We start from the raw sequence: 15,038 nt of genomic DNA on the forward strand, positions 1-15,038 counted from the left end.
AATATACACTTTGTGATACATTCACACACAACGGGATTGTTTGGTGTTTGGAAAAATAAGGCAAGTGTCAAAAACTTATAAGCGATCTGACCGGGTAGGTCGAACCCCACTGGGGGCACTATCCCGAGGCCCTACCAAACCCTAGTACTGCGTAATGGCAAACAAGGATTCACGATGTTATGATGCAAGCTGCTTGACCATAATAGCTAGATATTTATTATATTATATTTCTTGTTTATATATGCTTGTTTCACGTGTTTGTTGTTCTTCTGTTATGTCATTAGTATGTAAAATTTAAAATTTCAATGTTGGTTTATGCATGTGCAACTAGAGAATAAAATTAATTCCCAAGCTATAATATAATTTTTTTATAAAAAAAATATTAAGGGAATTTGGAATTTTATTTGTTGTGTGTAATTTAGTTACCAATATTTGGAATATTAAATTTATTTGAATATTAAACACGTGTTTTTATCCCTCATGAATTAAATAACTAAGTGGGTGAGGGAATTTATTACATATAAATCTTATGGTCTTCATCACTAGTTTATAGGTGAAGTAATTAATTTTATGTGATGATATTAGTATCTTCCTCCCCATCGGATGGAATTAATTGCAGACACACCAAGTATAAACTCTAATAATTGTTAGTATTGGGTCACCTCTTCATCTGGGGATTCACTACGGGACAATAAGTCTAATATTATGTGATAGTATACACTTAACTATAAATAATAGTATCTTCACCATCTGAGTCACCGCTATTGTTTATAGGACCAAAGCTAAGTCAATAGTTTAATTTTGCTTGGCATAGTTACTTGCCTAGATAGTAAAATTAATAGGTCCTCACCTGTCTACACAAATGTTAAATAGTAGATGACCTCCCATCGAGGTATACTACTCCCGGTGTGCTAGGTTGCTAACAAATTCTTTAAAAGAAAATATTGGTAGAGGGAACCATATTCTTTTAATTAATTTAAAAGTTTATTATTGCTCGTCATATTTTGTTATAATATGTGATTCTTAGGATTAAAATGGCTTTCAATCCCCTGGCTGTTATTCTCAAAGAAAACAAACTAGTTGGACCTAATTATATTGACTAGAAAAGGAACTTGGATAGTGTGTTGACTGCAGAGAAGTACAAGTATGTGCTTGTAGAGGTATGTCCACAGAAACCCGGTGAAGGGGCAACCGATGAGGAAACTCAGGCTTACCAGAAGTGGATTAAAACTGATGAGATGGTGCAGTGTTATATTTTGGCATCTATGTTGAATGTTCTGCAACATTAGCATCAATCTATGCCTTCTGCTTATGATATAATACAAAACCTAAAAGAAATGTTTGGGGATCAAAATTGTGCTGCTTGGTAGACTGCTATGAAGGAACTTATGAATACTACTATGGCAAAAGGGACCCTAGTAAGGGATCATGTTCTGAAGATGATTGGTCTTCTCAATGAGTTAGAAATCCTTGGAGCTGAAATTGATGGGGAAACCCAGGTCGATATCGTTCTCTAGTCACTGCCTAACTCTTTCAAGCAGTTCTTCCTTAACTACAACATGAATAAGCTCTCTTACTCATTGGTAGAACTACTTAAAGAGCTTCAAGCAGTTGAGGGCCTCATAAGGAAGCCAACTATTGCTTTTGTGACTAAGAAAGGTTATTCTTCTAGGCCGAAAGGTAAAAGAAGCAGAAAATGGTTCAGAAACCATAGGGAATTAATATTTCAATTAATCATATTACAAATATGATTAGTGGCTCTCGTATTTACACACCAGCTACTAGTAGATATTGTTGGAATTTGTGTATTCTCAAGAGGGGGGTGAATTGGGTATTAAAAATTTATTCCTAGGTTTATCCAAATCAATAGCAGTAATACACAACCTAGGGTCTGTCTATATAATCGTAAACTCAATCAACACATGTACAACATATAATGAATCAAACATACAACATATATGTGTTGAAAATGAAAGTGTAGAAAATAAATTACAAATTTATAAAGTACACGCACGACATGTTATCGGGATTCGACCAATATTGTCTACGTCCTCGCCTCACCTCGCAAGTCCGAGGATTACCACTTTTGCTTACTTAACAAGTGGAGCGGCACCGTTCACAACCAGGTCAAATTCTTAGGGCTAACCTCAATCTTTACACACTCTCCTTACGGGGCGGAGAAGGCCCTAACAACTTATCCTTCCGGGTTAGATCAACACCCCCTCAGGCCACACCTAAAATACAATAGAAAATTTAAATTTGCGTACAATTTTAATGCTTCTAAACACAAGCAGATTTGTACTGATACTGCATAGTATAATCAATGCACATCAAGCAGATAAGAACTACAAGCTCAGTGAAATATGGGTGCAAACAACACTCAATATAATGTCTATATTCAATCAAGCACAAGAGTCTATTAACAAGCTAATCTTTGAAACTATGTATAGATGTATATCTCAATCACAGTTTAAGGTTTCAAAGATTTCCAACAAGAATAATCAAAATATCTCTAAAATAATTTTCTCAGGATTCAAGCACGAGAGATATTTGAAACGTAAACTTGTGAAAACTGTTAGGAGTCCCAACCGGGAGTATATAGTCTAAAGGGAGGGTGAATATACTCTTTTGCAGAATACGTATTTTTCTACAAAATAAAAACTCTTGGCAAGATACAAGAAATTATATCGTAATATAAATATAAATCATGCACAAGATATAAAATAAAGAGTGTAAGGGAGAGAAAGAACAACACCGGTATTTTTACGTGGTTCGGCACTAAGCCTACGTCCACGCCTTAGCACCAAGCCAAGGATTCCACAATCCACTAAAGATACTCCTTCACCGGTGGAGAAGCCTTACACTCGAGAAAAAATCCCTACACTTGGGAACAAACCCCTACCGCGCTCATCAAGAGCCTTCGCTTCGGTTCACAAAGAACCTTACAAGAGATTGGAAATACAATTTAATGCTCCTTAAATGAGCCAATATGAAACACAACCAAATCCTCACTCTATTCTCTCAAGGAATGAATCTTACAAGATAAGTGAGTAAGAGAGGATTGAGCACTTGTGAAGAATAACTAAAATGCAAAGTGCAAAGTGCTTAGGTTTTGGATAAAATGATATTTTTCACAAATATGATCAACAATGCTCAAAACCATGTTAATACAAGTCTAATAGCTTGTATTTATAGCCCAAGAACCTTAGGAGCCATTAACTAGCCATTGGGGGGAAGAAAAAATATTTTATTTGGCAAACTAGCCATTTTTCGCCCGTTGGAGCACTTTTGCCCGTTGAATTCGTCGACAAAATTCGGAGAATTTCGTCGATGAGGTCCCTGAATCAGAAAAAGTAACCAAAATGAAAGTTGTGGAATTTTGTCTTAAATTTTCAAGGACACTAAGATCATCCCATTTGAACTTTTTTAGAAAAAGTTATGCCCAAAATACCGCAAGGTATTCAGGACTCAAGACTGCACTACGACCGTGACGATTACTTTGTTTTTCCTTGTGAAAAAGTGTTTTAATAACTCAAAACATTCTTGGACAAAATTATATGAAATATATTAAGTCTAATGAAGATTAAAACTTGTTCAAATGAGTTTACTTTTGAATATAAATATTTTAATTAATAAAACACGTTTGAAAACCCATTTTGATATCTTATATGCTTAGTATGTCCTTTTGTAAATATACTTGACTTTCTTTGAACCTTTAGGACATTAAACTTGTTTTAACACAATCGGGACTAAGTATAAAAATGTTCTTAAAATTAGGATGTTAAAAATTTGTCCCTTTGAAAACATATTTGAGTTTTAGGATTCATTTGGCAAACTCTTATTTTAACTTAGAAAGTCATGAAAGGTGAGTTTGTGTTTATGTCTTTAGTGCAATTCTATAAACTCATGTGTCCTAATATGCTTATGCAATGGCTCAACTCTTACTCAAAAATCATGCAAGATACACACCGCAAGAGTTATAATACGCACTCACTCACACAACCCTTATTACAATTAATTTATACACAATAAAAACTCCGGGATATGCTTTGGTGCTTTTGAGTCAGTGTCCTTCCGATCTTTTCTATTTGATGTCTACTAATTCCGATCTTTGCTTCTGATTTGGTACCTCTGTGTATCTGACACTTTGTACCTACACTAGATAAGATCTGAAAGGATGGAAAATACTGGAAACAACAAATAGGTTAATATCATCAAAACATATAAACCAAGATAGTGTAGTTGACAGGGCTAACATTCTCCCCCTTTTTGATGATGTCTAACCTATTAAGAATCTACTTAATCTTTGCATTTGTGTTTGTTCTTACTAAGGCTTATTGTGCAAAGATAATCCTACTTAGAACCACTAATGGGTTGTTATCATCAAAACATGACAATTAAGCTTACGTAAGCTCTAAGGCTAACAAAAACGATTTTTTGCTCAAACAAAAACACAAGCTAAGGTGTCTTGCAATTCGAATGCTAAGACCTATGAGCTTTAAGGTTTTCCACACAATAGATTTATTAGATTAAATCGAGGGAAAACCTATGCTTAACTCTCAATACAAAAATCAAGCATACAATGAACACAATGAGAGTTTCTAGCAAATAGGAACAAAGTATAATCACTCAAAGTACTCTCACAAGGCTTGATTTAGCAAAGGAATAGTAGTATGAGAGTGTATGGGTTTTGTGTTTAGAAAAAGCTCTTTTAAAAATACAGAGAATTTGTTTGCTAATCAAAATGCTAATTGCCCCTTAATTGAACAAATGAACCTATATTTATAGACATGGCCAAAATTATAATTGTTGGGGATACCATGTGGATTATTAAAATTATTTTAAACGAGTTTAAAAAAAATAACCTCGTTATAACCTTGGTAAAAATCGAGCAACCCGAGAGTTTCGGTCGACCATATTTAAGGTTCGGTTGACCAAATCACTAAGTTCGGTCGACCATGACATTTTTGAACTGAGGTTTTGGTCTACCATATTTAGGCGATTTTGGACCCTCTAAGGTTCTGTCGATCAAGATATGTTCGGCTAACCAAATTCATAGGTTCGGTCGACCAAGTCATTTTTTAACTAGAAGTTCAGTCCATCAGGGCGTTGGTAATAAGCCATGTGCCAATTCGGTCGACCGTGCGGTGCAAGTTCATTTTAAAAGTGGTCGACCAAATGGTCAACAGTTGACCCTAGGAGGTACGATCGACCGAAGCTTCTATGTAGGTTCTGGTTCGGTCGACCGAGCACACTTAAGTCGTGCATTTAAGTCCAAATTTTGAATATTAATTTCCCTTAATAGCATATATGAAAATGAGAACTTATTCTAAGTGTTTGTGTAAGGTCCTAGGGTCTTTCTAAGGTCTTTTTACCTATACCCAAAAATTCGGTGTATCCCTAAGGTCATTCAACGGTCTTGAGCTTATAGGTTCTTACATGCATGATATGCATCAATTATTACAAACCGTTGGAATTTATATAATATTACAAACCCAAATTAAAAATATAGAGAAATTAAATACTTTGGGTATTCTTTTTCTTCAAGTCACTATGTACCGCCATATGATTTCGCCAATTTGATCATACACACAAACTCAGCAAACATTAAATAATTTGTATTTGTCACTATCAAAAACAAGATAGAACTCAAAAAGTCAACAATCTCCCTATTTTTGAAGATGACAAATGCAAATGCAAAAATGGATAAAGCCAAATAAAGCTCCCCTTAAGAATATATGCATAACAATTTTTGCAAGTGTATTTCTCCCCTTTTTGGCATAAGCAAAAAAGGTATATAAAAAAAATAAATATAATTATTTTTCAAAAATATGGCAATTAAGCACAAAAAAGTATAACTGGTCATTTAAAGATTTAAATGACATGAAAACATAATCAAACCAGAAATATTCTCAAACCATTGCAATTTCAGCATTTCATAAGACCCGCAGAAATTTGGAATTTGAAGACATGCGGCATATAAAAAAATAGGTTTGAGCATAAACATGATCTAACTAGTTCGCATGCATTTTCATGAGTAGTTACCGAACAAGTTGTGCAATTTTTAAAAAATATATATATGACTAATAATAAGGCAAGACATAAAGGATTTTTTATTTGAAAGAATTTCTTGCCAAATAATAAAAATATATGTAAATAGATATATATATATATATATATATATATATATATATATATATACATATAAATATCCCCCTTATGATGTTTGCTTAAAGTACTAGGGGTTGCTTGCCAAAAAAAATTAAAGATCATGCAAGCAAGCAACATTTTTCTGGTTTGTCAATTAAGCACATACTAAAATATAACTAGAAAATCACAATCATAATGATCCTAAAGATCTAACAATCACATACAAGATCATATGGCAAATCAAATGACTATGGCAAATCAACATTTTCAAATTATGATTTCAATAAGAACATTACATTTAAGCACATGCCACACATAATTCAAAACAAATCTAAGCTAAAAAAGTGTTGGAGAGCATAACACAGTAGGATTTAATTTTGGATACTCCCCCTATCGATTTGAATTCACTTAGATATAGTGAACTGCTTATACTAAACAAAGATTAATTTCATTAAGTATGCCAAATAGTATAAGGAATCATTTTTAAGTCTTTTAAAACAAATATACTGGATTAAGATTTATTCATTTTACCATTCGACCAGTATAATCATGTCACGCCTCGAACCTGAAAATGGGACCCAAGGGTGAATTAGTAACCTAACTTGTCCCTGTATCATATAAATAACAACGATACAGTATAATGAATGAGGGTCCGACCTCGTGGGGTTACCAAGCACCCTATACGCATCCATACACAAATCATATACACAACGGAAAAGGGTCATTCTATACATGTACTGTACCATACAATACTAGAGTCTATACAAAACAAAACGAAGTCCATGCTCCATACATACAAAACATACATTCGGGTGCCAACATACCCCAAAACGACAACCCGCAAAACCAAGATCCTAGCACTTACCCAAGCACTACTCGTAGTACACCGACCACTATGCTCCCAACTCTAGGATGCTAGTTTTGGTTACTCGAAGGACCTGTAAAAATGTACGTATAGTAGGGGTGAGACACATATCAGTAAGGCAAACACAGGTTATGTTAGTGTGTGGCATTCGAGTGTTATCATGACAACAAATAAACACAGTTAAAAACATTTCCAGTGTTTTCACAATGTAGTTCCAATACAGTGCATACACGCACACACACTCATACGCACGCCCATGATCTCCCTGTGTCGTCACACCCTTCAACCCGAAGCCAGTCCGCGATATTCAGCATTAGCCCGTAGCCAACCCGCGATACACGGCGCCACCGACACATGGCTAGTCCCAGACTACCATGGCATCGTACCAGCACTAGCTGGTGGATCCACACCCTTTAGTGATCAGCCGGTATAGGCTCACACCCTCGAATATAGAGCCGGACACTCTTGCCTACATGGCAGGAGATAAACACACGCCCTCGAATATAGAACTGGACACTCTTTGGTACCTGGAACAATTTGGAACCCAGTTCCTACTACATTTCAACAAAACACAAACATGCATGCTCATATAACCAAATAAACCACGCCCATTTGGTAATCTAAAATCATGGTTTTCCAAACACATACAATTTAAACAAATCAGGGCACGACCATCCTTATATCACAGTATAAAACATCATATACACACGGTTTCAACAAAACAAAGGATGCAGCCCGTCGCCCCCTTTTCCCAAAACTGTAATCGTAAAAAACCCATAATTTTACTCGTTAGATCCCCCCCCCCCCAAATGAGTAGTCAAAACACACAGAGGACCATGGACCACAGTTCCACCGAGTCCAATTTCAAAAATAACTAATATAAACTGTATTCCTTTATCTTTCCCCCAAAAGACCGATCCCGAACTCTACGGCTCCTAAACAGAGAATCAAGTTCTCAAAATCTACAATCAACAGTACAAAATATACTCATAACACTATTCCTTACAAAACTACTAGATCAGAACTGAAAACCGAGCCTTACCTTGATTTTACGCCAAAACCCAAAAATGGCCAAATCGAAAATTTGATCCATAGAACTTGTAGAGAATCCTTCCAAGATCCTCGTGGTAACATCAGATCGTTGATTCCAGCGACAAACGACGAAGAAATCTAGAGAGAGAGAGAGAGACCCCTTCGAGTTCCTAGAGAGAGAGAGAGAGAGTGTATTTAGATTTCTTAGCTTGAAAGCAAGAGAATGGATATTTATAGCCCTTTGACTCGGGCTTCCTCGTCGACAAAATGGTGTCCTCGTCGACGAGGTCATATAGACAGCTCGTCGACGAGACGATGGATTCGTCAACGAATCTTGATATCACTAGTTTCCCGATATCTCTCAGCTTCTCCTCGTCGACAAGCCTCTGAACTTCGTCTACGAGACTTATATGGACTTCATCGACAAAATTTGCTAAATTCCCAATTTGCCTCTCTCTTATTTATTTAAACCCATATATCACGGTTTGGGTTCTTACAACCTCCCCTCCTTACAAAAATTTCATCTACGAAATTTGCATTCTCTCATTCATGAACTCATACATACAATTAAACACTCACACATACTCAACTTTAGAGAAAAACTGGCGACTACTACAGTGCAGCCCCAACATAACACATACACACATACCCTCACTTATGGTGGAGGAATATCGTGGTTACAACATAAACTGTCTTAGGAGTTCACAATACACACACTCCCAACGACTAACCACCTATCCCAACCCAAGGCAGAATGACGTACAAGTACTCAAAACAAATGTACAAGTACTTAAAACAACTGTGGATACTTCTGGCGTATTTTCTTTTCCAGTTCCCAAGAAGCTTCCTCAACCTCGTGGTTTCGCCATAATACCTTCACTAATAGTATATCTTTGGTACGAAACTTCTGAACTTTACAGTCCAGAACCTGAATAGGTATCTCCTCATACGCTAAAGTATCCCCAATTTCTAACTTATCATAACTGATAACATGTGATGGATCTAACACATACCTCCTCAGCATAGATACGTGAAACACATCATGGACCTTCGAGAGTGTTGGGGGTAGTGCAATCCTGTAGGCTACCAGACCCACTCGCTCAAGAACCTCGAATGGATCGATGTACCTCGGGCTCAACTTGCCCTTCCTCCCAAATCTCATCACTCTTTTCATCGGAGCGATACAAAGAAATACCTTACCCCCCACCTCAAACTCTAACTCATGGTGGCGAACATCTACGTAACTTTTCTACTGACTTTGGGATGATTTAATCCTCTCCCAAATCAAACCCACCTTCTTAGACGCCTGCTGCACAAGTTCAGGTCCTAACACCTGACCTTCACCAACCTCATCCCAATACAAAGGAGATTGACACCTCCGACCATACAGAGCCTCGAATGGTGTCATCCCGATACTAGCCTGGAAGCTATTATTATAAGCAAACTCTACTAGTAGCATAAATTGTATCCAGCTACCACCGAAGTCTAAAACACAAGCTCGCAACATATCTTCCAAGATCTGTATTGTCCTCTCTGACTGTCTATCCGTCTGGGGGTGGAACGCTGTACTAAAAGTAAGCTTCGTCCCCAGTGCCTCCTACAAGCTCATCCAGAATCGAGAAGTAAACCTCGAGTCTCAATCTGATACAATGGACACCAGTACTCAGTGCATTCGCACATTCTCATGCACATATATATCAGCTAGCCTACTCAAAGAATAGCCAACCTTCATCGGTATGAAATGAGCAGATTTCATCAATTTGTCCACGATCACGCAAATAGCATTCTGCTCGTGAAGTGCTGGCGGCAATCCGGTCATAAAATCCATGGACATATGCTCCTATTTCCACACAGAAATAGGCAAAGGATGCAACAACCCTGCCGGCCTCTGATATTCAACTTTCACCTACTAACACATCAAACACTGCTCCACGAACTGAGCAATCTTCCTCTTCATACCAGACCACGAGAAGGTCTCGCGCAAGTCTTGATACATCTTTGTGCTACCAGGATGTACCATATACAAAGAACGATGTGCTTCCTCCAAAATCATCCTTCTGATCTCATCATCATTCGAAACACACAGTTTAGTCCCAAACCTCAACACACCTCCATCAGATATGTTAAAATCCGTAGCCAACCCCTGCTGCACTTTTCCCACAATCTCAACTAACTCCACATCACTAGACCGTGCGGCTTTAATATGCTCAAACAAGTTTGGCTAGATCACCAAGCTAGCAATGAAAGCTTGATGATCACCAGACACCAACTCCACGCCAAGGCTTTCCAGATCCCATCTGACATGATGCTGAGCTACAACTGCAGTTATAGCCATAGGTTTTGACTTCCGACTCAACGTATCAGCCACCACATTAGCTTTTCTCGGGTGATAACTGATCGTGCAATCGTAGTCTTTTATCAATTCTAGCCACCGCCTTTGCCTCATATTCAACGATACAATATAATGAATGAGGGTCCGACCCCATGGGGTTACCAGGCACCCTATACGCATCCATACACAAATCATATACACAACAAAAAAAGGTCATTATATACATGTACTATACCTTACCATACCAAAGTCTATACAAAACAAAACGGAGTCCAGGCTCCATACATACAAAACGTACATTCGGGTGCCAACATACCCCAAAATGGCAACCCACAAAACCAAGGTCCTAACACTTACCCAAGCGCTACTCACAGTACACTGGCCACTACGCTCCTAACTCTAGGACGCTAGTTCCGATTACTCGAAGGATCTGTAAAAATGTATATATAGAAGGGGTGAGATACATCTCAGTAAGGCAAACACAGGTTATATTAGTGTGTGGCATTCGAGTGTTATCATGACAGCAAATAAACACATTTAAAAACATTTCCAGTGTTTTCACAATGTAGTTCTAGTACAGTGCATACACGCACACACACTGCATGCACGCCCATGATCTACCCGGTGTCATCGCACCCCTTGACCTGAAGTCGGCCCGCGATATCCAGCGTTAGCCCGTAGCCAACCCGCGATACACGGCGCCACCAGCACATGGCTACTCCTAGACTACCATGGCATCGTACTAGCGTTAACTAGTGGATCCACACCCTTCGGTGATAAGCCGGTATAGGCTCACACCCTCGGATATAGAGCCGGACACTCTTACCTACATGGCTGGCGATAAACACGCACCCTCGGATATAGAGTCAGACACTCTTTCGTACCTGGAACAATTTGGAACCTAGTTCCTACTACATTTCAACAAAACACAAACATGCATGTTCATATAACCAAACAAACCACGCCCATTTGGTAATCTAAAATCATGGTTTTCTAAACACATATAGTTTAAACAAGTCAAGGCACGACCATCCTTATATCACAGTATAAAACATCATATACACACGATTTTCAACAAAACCAAGGATGTAGCTCGTCGCCCCTTTTTCCAAAAACTGTAATCATGAAAACCCCATAGTTTTACTCGTTAGATCCCCCCCCCCCCAAATGAGTAGTCAAAACACACACAGGACCATGGACCATAGTTCCATCGAGTCTGATTTCAAAAATAACTAATATAAGTTGTATTCCCTTACCTTTCCCCCAAAAGACTGATCCCAAACTTTACGGCTCCTAAACAGCGAACTGAATTCTCAAAATCTACAATCAACAGTACAGAATATACTCACAACACTATTCCCTACAAAACTACCGGATCAGAACCGAAAACAGAGCCTTAACTCGATTTTACGCCAAAACCCAAAAATGGTCGAACCAAAAATCTGATCGGTAGAACTTGTAGAGAATCCTTCCATGATCCTTGTGATAACGTCAGATCATTGATTCCAGCGACGAGTGACGAAAAAATCTAGAGAGAGAGAGAGAGAGACCCCTTCGAGTTCCTAGAGAGAGAGAGAGAGAATTTATATTTCTTAGCTTAGAAGTAAGAGAATGGATATTTATAGCCCTTTGCCTCGGGCGTCCTCGTCGACGAAATGGTGTCCTTGTCTACGAGGTCATATAGACAGCTCATCGACAAGATGATGTATTCGTCGACGAGATGATGGATTCGTCGACGAATCCTGATATCATCGGTTTCCCAATATTTCTTAGCTTCTCCTCGTTAACGAGCCTCTGAACTTTGTCGATGAGACTTATATGGATTTCATCGATGAACTCTGGCTTCGTTGACGAAATCTGCTAAATTCCCAATTTGCCCCTCTCTTATTTATTTAAACTCATATATCATGGTTCGGGTTCTTACAAATCATCCCTATAGGTCACACATGCATTAGAAAATATATATTAAGGCATGAAATAAAGCACATAACCGAGAACAATCCATATCAAAACATAGAGTTTTAAAAGCAGGATATGATGTTCAGAGTTCTTTGAAAAGCCTTAATATTCAAAAAATAAAGCATGATGCATATGAGTTCTTTATGCTCTTTGTCTAAGGATGGAGCTGAGCTCCTTTAACTATTCGACGATTATGCTAGGATGAAATTTAATATTTAATTAGTTTTCACTCATCCTTTCAAAAATATTTTATCGTTTATTTTAACATAATCATCTTTATACAAGGTTTTACTTTGAGAAAAGATCTACCGAAATTTCAGCAGCATGTCGTTTGTAAATTGGGTGTTTTCCTATAAAACTTGTACTTGATATTTTCAAATAAGTAATTTATAATTCAGTTCAAGGCACACGAGAACCTGCATCCACTACTAGCATGCAATACACATCACTGCAACCACCACGCAGGAGGCTTATACAAGCATGCAATCCAGTAGTAATCAATAGTTCAAGAAAAATAAGCTATCCATAAAAAATATTTAACTAATCAGTATGCTATGGATAGCAATGTGCAAATCAGTTCCTATAAAGGCATATGAGCATATAGTATGATATTAGATCAAGAGAACATTTCAATTTATAACTATTGAAGATAAATACTCCCCCTGAGTTATGCACTTTTTCATTTTATGTCTTTTCTTTATTTTCAAATTCTTCAGCTAAGATTTTCAATGATTTAGACTTGGCAATGATTGTATTCGGACCAAAAAGTCACAATAGATATTTTTCATGGTCATAAGCCTGTCTTGCCTCTTTTCTTATGAATTTCAACGCGTGAGAGGCACAAATTGGAATGGCTTTCAATTTAAAATGTGCATGCATAGATCTACTTGAATTTTATACATTCATCTAGATTGAGACCTGTTGCAACCAACTTAGTCATTCAACTCATCACGAAGGAAATGAAGCTCTAATGGATTTGATTTAATGTTTGAGAGCTCATGAAGAGAAGTAAAGAATAAATACTCTTAAACGTTAAATTTCTATTAAGTTCAGAAGAGTATTTAGGAGAGATAGGACATTGTTCAAAATGTATTCGTGTTAACTAATATGTCCTAACAGTTAGACTAAGAGCAACTAGGAGTATATTATTATTTATGGAATAGTGCTCTTTGGAAGATGGAAAGTATCCATTAGATATGACCACAATTTAGAGCAAGGATACGAACCAAGAAATGGGAGAAACCTTACCAAATATGATCGTGGTTTGGTAAGGAGTCCTATGGTTGGGATGGTGAACCAAAATAGAGGATTTTTATATTTTAAGTTCAAATGGAATATTTTGATTTAATCAATAAAACTTGAATCCCTTAGTGGTTGCTTCTAATCTTGATTATAGCAAGATGTCTTATGAAAGGCACACTTAATATATATTAATCATTTATGATCAATAGTGCTTTAAGCCTAAAGTGATGACTTGATTTTGATTTAGGTTTTTCATATTCAAAAATGAATTTAAGATATAGTGATATATGATATAAGATGGATCCCTAACACTCAATCTTGTGTAATGGACAACAGTGGCTTTACTTAAGGTGTTATATTTAAGCATGTGTTAAGCATATGAAATTAATTACCTGAAAAAGATACCATGTCCAATTGGAAGTTGATGCATATACTAGGTTTATATATTTTAACCCCGAACCACTCCCTAAGCCTACAGTCATCACAACCCCTAAACCTAGAAACTAAGGAAAGATTAACTAGAAGATAATTTCAATTTGAATCTGTTTTTCCTTAAGTCCTACGGGGTTTGCCTTCATGATTACCCACATCATTTCTTTGTCAAAACCTATGGCACTTTTAGATGGGCAAGTAGATAGAATGTGCCATTTGATTTTTACAACAAAAGCAAGTTTTCAATTTTCATGAAGGGCAATGCTTATTTGTCCTATTTTTGCTCGATGAGGCTAGACTATTAGTTTTATGCGAACAATTTTTATTGAATCTTTTTTTAAAAGAATTTTCTTTTTAAGTCCGAAGGGGTTGTTTAGGTTATCTTTCTCACTTGTGGATTTGAAAAACATTTTAGGATAATTTTTAATTTTTCTTTTATAAGCAAATGATTTTCAAAACCTTCTCAATTTTTTTCCTTTTTAGGGTGGCTTGATTTTCTTTCAAATCATTTAAGTGTTTTGCCACCTTTTTATTTTCATTTTTTCAAAAATGTTTTATGTCTGGGCATCCTAACTAGAAACTTATATAGTTTAGATGAAGCCTTCTCTAGTTTTCTATATACAGGCATGCTTTCATCATTCAATTTTGCACATGATTCATCATAAGATTTTACACAATAAACATCACATGAATCAATTACAGTATTATCACAAAGTTTGACAGATGATTCAAGATACAATATATTGCAATATTTTCCACGGGAATCATCGCATGCATCATTAGCAGAATTATCATGAAATTCAACAGATGATTTAGCATTTGACATATCACAGAATTTACTGTAAGAATCATCAATTAAGTTTAAGTTAGAATCAAATAACTCTTTTTCTATTAATGCAATTACCCTATTATTTACCACTTCCTTAGTGGTGGTCTCATTCTCCCGGGATTCTCCATATTTCCGTTCAAGTTCATCCCAAATTTCCCTCGCATTCTTATATGCCATAATCTCAAGAAAAATATTAG

Source organism: Malania oleifera, chromosome 3 (assembly GCF_029873635.1).
Source record: "Malania oleifera isolate guangnan ecotype guangnan chromosome 3, ASM2987363v1, whole genome shotgun sequence".
Taxonomy (NCBI): domain Eukaryota; kingdom Viridiplantae; phylum Streptophyta; class Magnoliopsida; order Santalales; family Ximeniaceae; genus Malania; species Malania oleifera.